This window comes from Stomoxys calcitrans, chromosome 4, assembly GCF_963082655.1.
Source record: "Stomoxys calcitrans chromosome 4, idStoCalc2.1, whole genome shotgun sequence".
NCBI classification, from domain to species: Eukaryota; Metazoa; Arthropoda; class Insecta; order Diptera; family Muscidae; genus Stomoxys; species Stomoxys calcitrans.
Genome location: NC_081555.1, coordinates 1,274,704 through 1,288,622, shown reverse-complemented (window position 1 = coordinate 1,288,622; position 13,919 = coordinate 1,274,704). Strand labels below are relative to the sequence as shown.

The following is a 13,919-nucleotide window of genomic DNA, read 5'->3' as shown; positions in this document are numbered from 1 at the left end:
ATCACCGCGGGGGGCTGGGTTGCCCTATAGATTTGTTGTTGTTGGCATACCAGTGTGTTGTGCACTGAGTCCTTGGCCGATGAAGGACTCCATCTGTTTAGCCCGTCACGTAGAACCGACTGCCATGGTATTGCTATAGATTTGTCAAAATGTGGGACGTATGGCTCTTTGAGATCTCCTTCCCTTTATATTGAAGGGGACAAAATAGGTTTTAAATTAATTTTCTTGAGCATCATATTTGAACATATTTTAAGATTCGATTAAAAAAATGATTAAATCACTTATTTTTTTAATTAAAATTACTACATTTTCGATCACCATTGTGATTAAAAAGGATTCAAATTCAGATTAAAAAATTAATTGAATCAATTAATTTTTCAATTGAAAATGTCAAAATTCCAATCACGACTGTAAATGGAAAAAAATCATATTCAATAAAAAACTAATTGAATCAATTAACTTTTTAAATGAAAACAATTTCATTTTCAATTAAATTTTTAATTGAAAAATTGTTGGCAACTTTTTTTCTATCTTGGTATTTAATATGGGTCTATAGGTCATTTCGGTTTACGTTTCGGTATGGCCTTTATTAAAGGGTACCACCTAATTTTAGCTATTTTGAAAGATTTCAGAGTCTTATTTCGGCTTATTTTGAGCTTTTTTACGTCTTAGCCAAATTTTTCAATGGGTAAACTGTTTATTTTTTTCAACAAAAAAAACTTGGAAATTTTAATGTACGGGTATTTTAATTTAATTTGCATGGAAACAAATCATAAAGAATGCACATGACCTTGGAAATACAACCCATATTGTTCAAAATAAAAACATTCGTCTTTTTTCACGAAATATCAAACATGCAATTGAGTCTTCCTCCATTTAAACAGTTGACTGAAGTGTGTATTTCTAACATAAAAAATATGTCACTAAGAATCCTGTCATTGTTCTCCCAGATTTCTCCTTTCAACTGTCGATATTAAAACGCACATTTTATGAAGTGACAAACTTTGGGACTTGTTAAGTCCTCGCTTTGCCAGTCTCTGACAACAATGACAATGATACGCAAAAACTTGGACAACATCATTGGAGTGAGCATATTTCAAGAAATGTTTGGGAAGGGTGATGTGTAAATGGTGTTCCATTTTAGTATACGTCACAACAAGACTTGTTGAATCTCGCCTGGTATCAGGCCCCTAAAATAGTTGACGTAATATGATTTTTATAGCTTTCATTTCTTTTCATTTATTTACTGCTTGCGGTAAATATGGAAAGCAATTGCATAGACATTTGATGGTCATACATGGGGCTCAACCATTCTCGAACCATAACAATTTCTCTAACCAACTTGAGGGTGCCAAACTTTAATCTGATGACAAAAATTGTCAAACGGCAACTTTAAATGACAAACAATATCTGCAACATTGTGCCATTGTTAAAAAGGGCCCAATTAATTTGATTTAATGAAAATCTTTCATCTTCAAAAGCCCTTATGATGACGTTCTCGATAACAACGTAACTTTTCCAACAAACTTTACTTATTATAGTAGATTCAGAGGCCATGTGAACACAACATGCTTCTGACATGAACAGCCTGTAGTTAAGAGAAACCTTTTATAGCGAAAAACAAAACCCAAATAAAACTTCCATGACAACAAATTACCATAATAAAGGTGTGTTAAGAGTCACAAAGACTACCAGCATCCAGCAATTGCCACATTTATGCGACAACCAGAACCAGCAGACCCCACCCCCCTCCCGCCCAACGAAAATAACTTTCAATTAGTTTGGGACTTATTAATGCTCCCGGAAGATTTTACGCAAATAATGTGTAGTGTGTGGAACAGCTTCAATTTGAATATTTACCAAGTCCTTAGAAAGAATCGTCGATAAATATATTTTGTTTTTCTTAATTTAATCCTATATTCGGTTTTGGCAAGCCAGATATAGCACACATTCACAAATTAACTTGAATATATGTGTGTATGTATGAGTATGTGTTTCAATAATGATATAATTTCTTAGACCACTTCACTGTTGCGCTGTTTGCCTTGAAAATTAAACTGGAATCATTTGGAGAATAATCATCCACATCACCTTATTTTGTTTTATCATATTCTACAAATATGCAAAAATCGACAAAAACAATGCCAACAAAGGCGGTAACAGATTTTGTCAATAAATACAAAGTTCATTGCCTGAGATACACTGCAGAAGGCGGAAGGCGGAAAAGCACATTATTTGTGAAAAGGACATTTCATCTCGATACTGGCGGTAACAAAATACACCCCAGAAAATAATTTCATTAAGCGCCCACAATGGACACAATGGACGATTATCAGTAAAATTGGTAATTATTTATGAATATTTATAAGTCTACACCTATCGAAAAGGTCAACAACAATAAATTAAATCCGTTCTCAGTATTGTTTTTTTTTTTTATTTTATTTTGACTTTTGAATGGCTGTGCACATTATCAGCGGTCAAGCATTTCACAACGGGGGTAAAATAAAAATGTCACAAATTCTTACTTTGCCAAATAAACATAGAACCGAACTGCATGCTTCCTACACAGATAAAAATAATTTTGAAAAACAGCAACTTTTGTCGAAAAAACAACGACGAAATTTGTTTATTTCCTGCAAAAATTTATTTTGAATCTCAGGGACCGAAAGTACAAATTTGTTGTTGAAAGGCACTCTTTGCAAGCCATTATATAACAGCAACAATAAATTCAGAAGCAAAACAAAAAAACTATTTAACCAGCCTAACTAACTCAACAAATAATTTTTTGAAAATCAACCAAATTTCAATTATTTTGTCTGTCAAAACTCTACAAATCTACTTCAACAAATAAAGTCTTCAATTCTATACTAAAATTCGTTGAGAATTTAGAGTTTCAATTTAAACAAAAATAAATCCAACAAAAACTACCATCACGCTCTTTGCCGAAAAGTCAACAAATGACTAAGATTAGGGTACATCTCATACCAAATGGTTGTTTCATGCAGTGCTCCGACAATTGGTTTGAGCACATGCAAAAGTCTAAAAATCATGCTGAAGAATACTTTGAAAATCAACAAGACCATTTCTGATGTTTAACATTTTTGCATTTTCATTATGGGGCCGGAAATACATAAAGCAGCCGTCGTAAACATTTAAAACATCACATTGATTTGTTTAGCCCCTATTGAGTGAAATAAATTTTAATTTTATCAATAAAAACTTAGATAACGGTGTCGATGTTGTCATATTTTTTATCGGCAAAGATAAAGATTTGTTGCTTTTGCAACGTTACTCAACATTAGCCAGATAGTTTTGGAGAAATAAACGTAAACATCATATGGTGGGGAACAGGTATGATCGATATAGCAAAACTTCAAAGTCATATAAGAAATAACAAGAAACTTTCTCCATACAGTACAAGCGCCTGAACACTGTACAAAAATGGAGGCCCTATCCAGTGAAAAATGATTTGGATGGATACATGCACTTTAAATTTCCAACAAATTTTAGTATTGATTCGAAGACATTATTTGTTGAAGTACGTATGTAAGTCTCTACAAGAGATTTGACAGACAAAATTATTGAAATTTGGTGGACTTTCAATAAATTCTTTAGTTGAGGTAGTTGTTGAAATAGGCTTATTACCATTTAGCCTCCCGAAGCGGGCTGGTAGATGATTTTTTGTCTTGATTATGTGTACATTGTTGTTGTTATATGTTGGCTTGCAAAGAGTGTCTTTCAACAACAAATTTGCACTTTGGGTCGTTGATATTCAAAATAAATTGTTGCAGGATAATTAACAACTTCCGTAGTTGTTTTTTCAACCAAAGTTGTTGTTGTTTTCAAAATTATTTTTATCTGTGTACGTGTATCTAGCCAGAGCTTCTAGGATAATATTGGTATGTTTTATTTACAAAGAGATAGAGATATTTGGATATAGATCTTAAGTTATACTCGCTTAATAATTTAAGAAATATATGTTAATATTTCTACATCGAAATATTTCAATATCGCAAATGGCAGAGATACGTATAAAATTCAAATTTAAAGAATTTTTGTTCCGCCGCTTACGTTCTTATGATAGTCTTATATTTTGCTGCATTATTTTGTTGGGTTGGCAACACCCTGCACAAAATCTGGATAGTTTTGCTTGCATTTTTTCAACTTTTATGCCTTTATTTTAAATATAAAAAACCTTTCATTCAGATTTTTATTGAGGGATCAACAATTGCCTATCTCTATTGGTGAAATATGTTTCCACGAAAATTCTAAAGTTGGAAGACATCTCTCATATCAATGAGACATCCTCCATCACAGCGCTACACATATTTTTAGAGAAGTTTTACAGAGCTTCAAGTACTCTCAAATGTCTTAAGGATTAAGTAGGACCATTTACCGGTTATATAAAGCCTTAAAAAGGTTTTTGGATTCTCTTTTGTTTGTAGTTTTTATTAATCAGATATTTCGAAATTTCGGTCTAAAACCTTATAATGGGTATATATTCGTGATCGCCATGGATTTTAAGTGACATTTTCCTTTACGTCGGTCTGTCGAAACCACGGTAACTTTCTAACTTTGTTTTCGGCTAGTATGGACCAAATCGGTCCATGTTTAGATATAGCCCCTTATAAACCAATCTTTCGATTCAACTTCTCAAATTTTTAGCAACGTTTTACACAATGACTTCCAAATATATTCTTATTCGATATTGATAAGTTCTTAGTTTATTTTGCTCTGTAAAGGAATCGTCCACAGCGCTAAGCAAATGATATCCTTGGTGTAGGATATATGAATTGAATGAATGAATGAATTTCAACATAGATATTGCAAACTTTGAAAGATAATAGAGGGCTAAGAAAAAGTCGTTCGTTTTGCGCTTTCGAAAACCGGACATGCTCCTGAAAGAGTATTTTTTTTCAGAACCATTGCTATTGGAAGCATATGCAGAACACTTGAGGGGAAATTTTAAAACAAAAAAAAGACGTGGGAATCTGTTATTCATAGTTTTAAACTTTGGTCGAACAAACAGTAGGTTTGAGTTTGGACTCACAACATTTTTTGCTTTTCCAAAAACTTTTTGTTATTATTATACCTGCTGTTGCTTCTATTCATACAAATGAAAATGTTTGCGTTTACCTAAAATAAGGAAAGTTTTAAATTAGAATAACAAATTGCTTGATGAATAAGAAACTAAAGTTTGCAAAGAATCATTTACTCAATACGTAATGAAATGTCTTTAGTTTATTTTAACTCGAGTACAATGAATACCTTAGAAATCAAATCTTGTAGTCATACAAAAAATTTGAAAAATGAGTTTTAATATTCACGCTCTCTGTCATCAGAGAATATATGCCAAATTATTTGCCTGCAATTTGATGAACATTGGGGAGAAACGATTTTCATGGAATAAATCAAATGAGAGAGTCTCACAGATGGCCAAAGATTGTAATGCCTTAAATTGGTTCAGAAGGAGTTTAAGAAATTTCTTGATATTTTTTAAACAGGATAAACGATATACCATCATCGGAAATAAAATGAAGGCGTACTTTTTAAACTCATGGTTACAAAACAGTATAAACTAAGATAACCAAAACAAGAAAAAATACTTAAGTTCGGCAGTGCAGACGTTTGCAAAGCCTCCGCCATGAACACATTTCTAGTCCTACAATCAACTATACCCACATAAGGCAGCTATACCCAAATATAGACAGATTTTTGACATATTAGCCATAAGTCCAATAGAACTCGCCAGTAGCTTCCAAACTTTTAGTTTTATTACAAAAGAGCTAAAAGTAAACCTAAATTTTGCGAAATATGTCGATGGATGGATGGGTCATAACTACCCACTTCTCAATAAACGAAAGCGGAGTATATAAATCGTATACGGTAATATTAAATACATATGACATTTTTCTGGTTTCTATTAACGGTACTCTCTTACTTGATTGTGCTTAAATAAAAAATAAAAACATTTGTGATTGATATATATTATTAAGCATGAAACTGTTTATCAAACAATCGAATCGAATAAAGGTATTGAGAGCATTGTATATTCAGCCAAAGTTATACTAAAGGGCCACTACAGTTTTACTTCCTATTTTAAGTTTAATACCTGTCAGCAGCGTGCCATGACAAATTTCAAAATCTTTAAACGTTTCCTCTTCGATTACAATACAAAGTAATCCACCCTTATGTACATATACGTTCTATTCGCCAAGTCAAGATAACACCGTGCTTAGAATAAACAATTTCGCATACTCCCTCCAGTCATTTCAATGCACAAATTGAAAACGAAAAAAATCAATAATTTAGAAGCATTTCTGTCGTTGAGAAACTTCTGACACAAGACGATATAAGTATCTTCTGTCAAACTCGACAATAATCGACCCGCACCCCAAACACCATACCCCCACCCAATAGTGCTCCAAGAACAATAATGATATATGAGTGTACATGACTTAAGGAGTGTATCAATATGTACGTTTAGAGTACAGACATAAGTGTTTTTTATAAGAACAAAAATAAGTCCCCCTGATAATGTTGCTTAAATTTACTCTTTTTTTCCATTGAAATGGGACTTGTTGTGTAAATACACTTTAAAGGCATATATATAAAAGCGAAAATAGATAGCTACAATTCTTTTTATCAATAATTAATGAAAAATATTGTCTTGAACTTATTTACCCATCACTTGACTGCGAATACTGAAAATACATGTTAGCACTCGCATAAAATCAACGATTGAATATGTCTGGAAAGCCGACGTAGTTGTTCTTAAACTGTTCAATTACATACGCAAACAAGCTTTACCATTGCGAGGGTTGTCATTGCTATTGTCATAGATCCGATTTAATTGCCATATCCCCTGCAAACATTTTTGATCGCCAAACAATCTTCCGTGAAACTTCTAGCAGAAGCTTACGATCTCGTCGTGACGAGTTGTTTCATCAAGACGAATCTTCTGGAACAGTGTTCCGCGAATCTTCCACATGAGTGACAAAAGAGTAAGTCAGAAGAGCCTGGAAGATCTTAGAATCGCGTAAGAATCGTGTGGACGAGTAACAAATGAGATTTTTGGAAGATTTATAAAATACTCTTCTGTAAGATTTGCCCATTACTCTCCTGAACGAGTAACATATAAAAGTTTTGGAATATTTATTTAATATGGTTCAAAAAGAGTTGCGCGTTATTCAGTTGAAAGATTTAAAAATGCATATCAAGACTAGTTTTTCATAAAAAAACGCAAAAACTACGAAAAAAATAATTGTTGTTTTTGTATTAGTCGATAAATTCGTCATACTAAATACCAATAGTCATATAAACCAATTGAGAACTCTATTTGGTGTTGTGGAAAAGGTCCACTCCAAACTAAACACCGAATAACATAATTCAATAGAAGTCCTTAACGCACCAGCCATGAAAATAAAAACAATCGCGAAAGTTGTTAAAACTTCCGCACACGCAATGGATTGTCCAATGTTAACCTAGAAGAGTGTTTCACGAGTCATATGGACGATTATAACGCAATAAGAGAATCGTGACGAAAAGTTGCTAAAACATCCGCACACGCAATAGATTGTCCCATGACATTGTAGAAGAGTGTTTCGCTCATGCGGAAGAACACTTGCGTGAAAATCTTGCAAAAGATTGTCCTTTCACCGCGTAGACAAAAGCTCTTCCAAAATTATCAGAAACCAATTGTGTATGCGTGCGTAAGTGTGTATGGTAAGGTTTTCTGCAGAAGTTAGCGCAATTTGATACCAAACTGACGCAAAGCTCACAAACACAAACGAGAACAAGCGAAACAGTGCGCCTTCGGACACCTTTTCGACCGACAGGCAGCTTTACATTGAAGAGTACAACTGTAAAAAAAAAAACAAGTAAAAGCGCGTTAAGTTCTGCCGCACCGAATCTTACTTACCCTCAACCTTGGATCACTTTTGACACATTTTTCAAATAACTTTTTTAAATATATAGGAGATGCATAAAGTTATAAAAAAAAACTCTTAAAATGTTCAGCCGAATCGGATAATAACTGCGCCCTCTAGAGGCTCAAGAAGGCAAATCAGGAGATCGGTTCAAATGGACCCATTTACAAAACCAACCGATATGCACTTGGAAATATTTTTGCAAAATTTCAAGCATTTCACTCTTTTGAAAGCTAGCATCCTTTCGACGGACATGGCTAAATAGAATAACGAATTTATAACGATTTCAAAAAAAAAACATAAGTAAAGTTGTTTTCTTCTCTTGTAAAGAAACAAAATATTTAGTTTGCATTTTCTGTTTATTCTGGAAGTCAAATGTCAGATACACCTTCCCTCAAAATTTCAGAGTTATAACGATTTCAAAAAGGGCCTACGTCAATTTTTTTTCCGGTATTTTAGAGTTGTAACGATTTCAAAAAAGGCCTACGTCAAGTTTCTTTTCTTTTTCCTATAAAGTAACAAAAAATCGAGTCAGGCCTTTTGTATATTAAGCCATCATTATTTCGATGAGCTGCAAACGGAATGACGATTTTAGTATACTCCCATCCTATTGTGGAGGGTATAAAAATAATAAAGTTTGCTATGCTAATTGGAACAGCGGATAAACTGACAAATAAAGGATTCTAAATCGCGTAAGCTAGATCCTAAATTAGATCCATGGTTTATACCATTTTCTAGACGAATGTCAATTGCAAAAACAATTTCCGTTACAAAAATGACAAACATGTGCAGCTAATTTTATTTATTAGCCATTTTAAACATAATATCGAAATTTAACATGTGAAAAATAATAGGGACACTTCTGGTTTTTAAACGAAAAACTGGCAAGTTTTGAGTTACCAATGTAACCAAATTGTTTAACTTTTGGAAGTTGCTTTTGTGAGATTTGTTTGCAGAGCTGCATTTTCAATGCATTCACCTCAAACAACTCAAGTGATGGACGTACCTCAAAATGTACAGAATACTTTCAAACTTTCCAATTGAAATGTCAGATTGCACCTGACAACACTTAGTGTGGTCTAGGCCAGAAATATGTACGCAGCCCTCGTAGTAATAATACTTCATGCTTATACGCTTCTGTCTTTCTTTGCAATCCCACTTATACTGCACCTGTCTGTCTATGTTACCTCTGGGAGAAGTGAAGTATCTTTTTTTGCTGGCAAAGTGTTGGCAAATATATTTTTTTAATTTTCAAATGCATGATATATGTATGTACACATATGTGTACGCGAATTTTTAAGTTTCACTGTATTAGATATCCACTTGCAATTAGAGTTCGACATGCACACGAGTACGAGCCCTTCTACTCCACCCACTGGCGGTTTGAATAGGAACATGCGATTGTTCGTTTTGAACGCGCTCTTGTACTATCAAGAAACGAACCTTCAATGTCAGTGCGAGTATTAAAATTAATTATAAATAACGTCATCATCAGAATAATTTAATGGCTGTCACACATACATACTTATATGTGAGTGCGTGAGTCCGCACAGACAATAAAGAGGGTTTCAAGCCCCGTTAGTTTAAACCAAGATGGTCAAGACACGCGGTGGAACCGGGGGAAATGCGTGTGTGCGAGTGTGTCTGTGGAAATATCAACAGTACATTTATGACACTTGTTTGCCAAATAAAACAAAAATAAATCATACACAACTACCGCGACTATTTTCATTTGTATTAACATGTTCATGTACTGCGTATATAAATTAACTCAAATGGATTGATTGTACAGCGTGTATAACCATGTTGAATGCTTCGAGTCGAAAGGTGTGGTGCTAATTGTTTGGCAAACTGGCATTAGTTTTATGACAGATTCATAACTCTGTCAAGCCTTTTCCCTCAAACATTGTACAATTTGGGCAAACACATATACAAATACAAATTTGACTTAGGACTTATAAACAGATATTCAATTGAATGTACGGTGGTCCACGGTATTATAGGCTCGTGCTCAGAAACTACTTTCCGAATCAATCTTGCTGTGTCCTTATCAACGGATCCGATAAGGATTTTTTGCAGATCTTATATAAGATCATCGACATATAACTGAGGTTCAAAATCAATTGTCTCTATCCCACACAACAGTACCAGTAACAATAACAATACCAGTAACAGTTTTCGTAATTGTAAAATATTTTATCAAAGAAATAAATGAAAACAGTGCTAAAGCAATTCAAATTTCGTTCTCTATGTACCGCAGTGTAGATTTTTTCACATCTGCATGATGATTTCATTTGCCTGTAGCGCACTGTGCCACATTTGAACGATTCAACAGGTATTCAAAAAAAGCTTCTACAACGACAGTTTTTACTTGTGACAATGGAATATTTGCATATGCATATTTAAGCATGTATGAATATGTACATGTGTGTATACATGTATTAATCTTTACACATTCCCAGCGGCGGAATGTGTATAGGCTGTTTATAAGGCCTGAGTTCGGTCTGATTTTTCAATCGTAGGGGCCTTATGGCTGTAAGTTGATGTAAGGCCTTTTAATTAACACTAAACATTGCACGCCATAAAGAATTGCCTTCTACTTCCTAAAGCAAATTGTAATATGTGTACACATGCCTTAAATCAGGTGTATAAAATGCCATGATACAATCAGAGTTTGCTTAGTATCAACTGAGCAGTAAGAACACAAAAAGTAACGGCATTTAGCGTGTATGAAAAACAAAACGCCCTCTAGAGGCTCAAGAAGACAAGATCCAAGATAGGTTTATCTGGCAGCTATATCAGATTATGAACCGGTTTGAACCGTACTTAGCACAGTTGTTGGAAGTCATAACATAACATCTCATACAAAATTTCAGCCAAATCGGATAAGAATTGCGCCGTCTAGGGGCTTAAGAATTTAAAATCCGAGATCGGTTTATATGGCAGCTATATCGAAACATTGACCGATGTGGACCCTTTACATTCCCAAACGACCTACACTAATAAGAAGAATTTGTGCAAATTTCAAGCGACTAGCTTTATTCTTTCTAATGTTCGCTTGCTTTCTATCGAGAGACGTCAGAGATGGACAGAATTTGAGTTGATGGGTTTCAGATCAATATTTCGATGTGTTACGAACGGAATGACGAAATCAGTATACTACCCAACCTATGGTGGGGAGTATAAAAAACAGTCATCCACAAAATATTTTTAATGTAATTTATTAATTTTCAACAAAATTGTTTTTTTATTATTTCTTAATACCTTTAATTCGAATGGATAAGCGATTTAAGAGTTAGTTGTGTTACACTGCCGTATAATGTATCTATATGAAAGGCTGATGAAGATCTTATTTATGGAAATCAACGATAATTTCCTGACTCACCCCATGTACAGTAAATAACGGATATAAGCCCATTACGTAAAAGAAAAAAATCGTTAAAAAAAAGAAATTGAAAACTCTTAGACACTTTATTGCAAAATGATTTGATACAGGAACAACTCTTATTAAATACAAACCCATATAAGAAATAATTTCAAATCACTGAAAACTCCACTTCGAAAAATTTTCTATAAGAACTTTTTTATTATGAGATATCGGTATGAATGAGTTGTCTTGTGTATATTCATAGAGAAGTGATGGAACTTTCACCCATTTGCATATTACTTCGAACCCTGCGGGATTATGATGTGTACGTACGTAGTACGTATGTGAACACTACCCATATAAGAAAAATTCTGTATGTATCTGTAGAAAACAAGTAAAAACGTGCTAAGTTCAGCCGGGCCGAATCTTTGAAACCCACCACTATGGATTTTGCGTAAAATTAACAAAAAATAGCAGGTATAGACCGATTTCAACCGTACTTGGCACAGTCGTTAGAAATTGTAACAGACCACTACATGAAAAATTACTACAAATTAAATTATGGACTGCAGGTGCTGAAGATGTCAAATCAGGAGATCGGAGTATATGGGAGCTATGTCAGGTTATAGACCGACTTCATAGTTTTACTGTGAAGTCGGTCTTGGTACAGTTGTTAGAAGTCGCAACAGAATACTACATGCAAAATTTCAGTCCAATCGGATAACAATTGCGGTTTCTAAGGGCTAAATATATCAAATCGGTAGATCAATTTATATGGGAGCTATATCCATATTTGAACCTATATGGCCCATTTGCAATCCCCAAAGAGCTACATCAATTAGATGCATCTGTGCAAACATATGCGTTCGACCGCTATCGTGATTTCGACAGACGGACGGATGGAAGGACATTGCTTGATCGACTCAAAATGTCTAGACGACGAAGAATATATATACTTTATGGGGTCGCAGATCTGACTAGGTTAGTATACCTCCCTCATATGGTGGTGGGTATAAAAATTTGACTTCCTTATATCCGTTTGACTTTCTCATATCCGTTGTCTGCTGTATCATGGAAAGGAAGGTGCTATGTGCTTAGCAGGCCTCTCGACTGTCGGGGCAGACATGAAAAGAGGCCTTCTTAGGACATGAACTCCGCCGCTGGGTTTGTGTATCGACACACACACACACTGGAGGAACGAGTGTGGAAATTTCTTTGCATATGAAATGGGACAGCAGTTGACAATTCCTTGAGAACTTAGGTAATAAAAATCTGTCCTGCGGTATAAATAAACAAAGTTGTGAAGAATATATTGCTTTTGTTTCTATTCTGCTGTTTTTGATTTTTTTCTCACAATGGTTTATTTATACATATTTTGCTTTCATTATGGAGAACAAAATTTTCAGTTCAGTTTTGTCACAGTAAACTTGCCTCATAAATGACTGATAATACGGGCTCAACAAACTAGCCGGCATATTGATTTTTATAGGGGTTGTAGCTATTTAGGTAAGTGTTTTGGTGTGGGAGTTGAAGTTCATAAGTGTAGTGCATATGCCAGCTAATCGTCTAAAAATTTAGGCTTCCATGGGAAAGAAACAAAGAAGCCAAATCCTAAGATCAATTTACATGGAAACTGGATACTAATGTTTCCATTTAGTGGTAATGTTTCTAGATGGAACCAAATTTCTGCCAAACAGGGCAGAAACTCAAATTATGCGATGTGGTTTATATGGGTATTACATCTATGAACCTATTGGAACGTATTTCTTGCATTTCTGTTTCAGTGCACAAGTGTACACAGTAAATATAAATCGGTAAAAATTAAGCTTCATGTAATCAAATCAGAGTACCGATTTACACAGTTGCTATGTATGACCAAATATAAAATGATGTGGCCCATTTGCAATCCGACCACCTACATCAATATGAAGCATATGTTTAAAATGTCATGAGGAAAGCTTTAAGCGTTCGAACTCTATCATAATTTTCTTCCTACATATCCTACATTGCTACGATTGACTTTTCCATATATAGTTGCACCAAATTGAATCCTGCCATTTTCTCAGTGTAGTTTTTGAATTGATTTTCTTTTATAACCTGTTTCGAAATATTTTTCATACATACATTTATTTTTATTTATGTACGTATGTTGCATTGTTGCCCTACAATGAAAATGTTCAAATTTCTGGTTGTTGTCGCTATTGATGTTGTCTTTTCTCTGAATCGCTACAGTAATCGAGGTCACATTGAAGTTTCTTACACACTCGCAAAACGTGCCACAAGGGCTTTCCAACGTGATTATTGATTTTCTCCACTTGGTACCTGTGAGTGGTGCGGCATGTTGGAGTAGGGGTTGTTATATTCTATCCTTATGATGCCATATATAAAGAAGAAATCTAATACAGTCCTTGACAAATGTTTTGTTCCCTTCTGTGAAAGTTTAATTATTGGGACAAAAGTTCTTTGTTTCGCCAAGATACAATTTCAATGAGCTAAAAGTTCGTAACGAAAAGGTATAAATTATTATCCCCAAAATAAAGTTTTCTTTTTATACATTCGTTTGCGCTACGATAAAGTAGATGTACAAAACGGGAAGATGGTGAAAAATATATCCTGGGCTAAAT

At 34.2% G+C, this 13,919-nt stretch overlaps 1 long non-coding RNA gene across 1 annotated transcript; it reads left to right on the top strand.

Moving 5' to 3' along the window:
* Positions 1 to 3,232: 3,232 nt before the first annotated feature.
* Positions 3,233 to 3,829, top strand: LOC131997370 (uncharacterized). Its single transcript, XR_009398225.1, has 2 exons — positions 3,233 to 3,351; positions 3,416 to 3,829. It is a non-coding gene; the product is annotated as an uncharacterized LOC131997370 (long non-coding RNA).
* Positions 3,830 to 13,919: the final 10,090 nt, after the last annotated feature.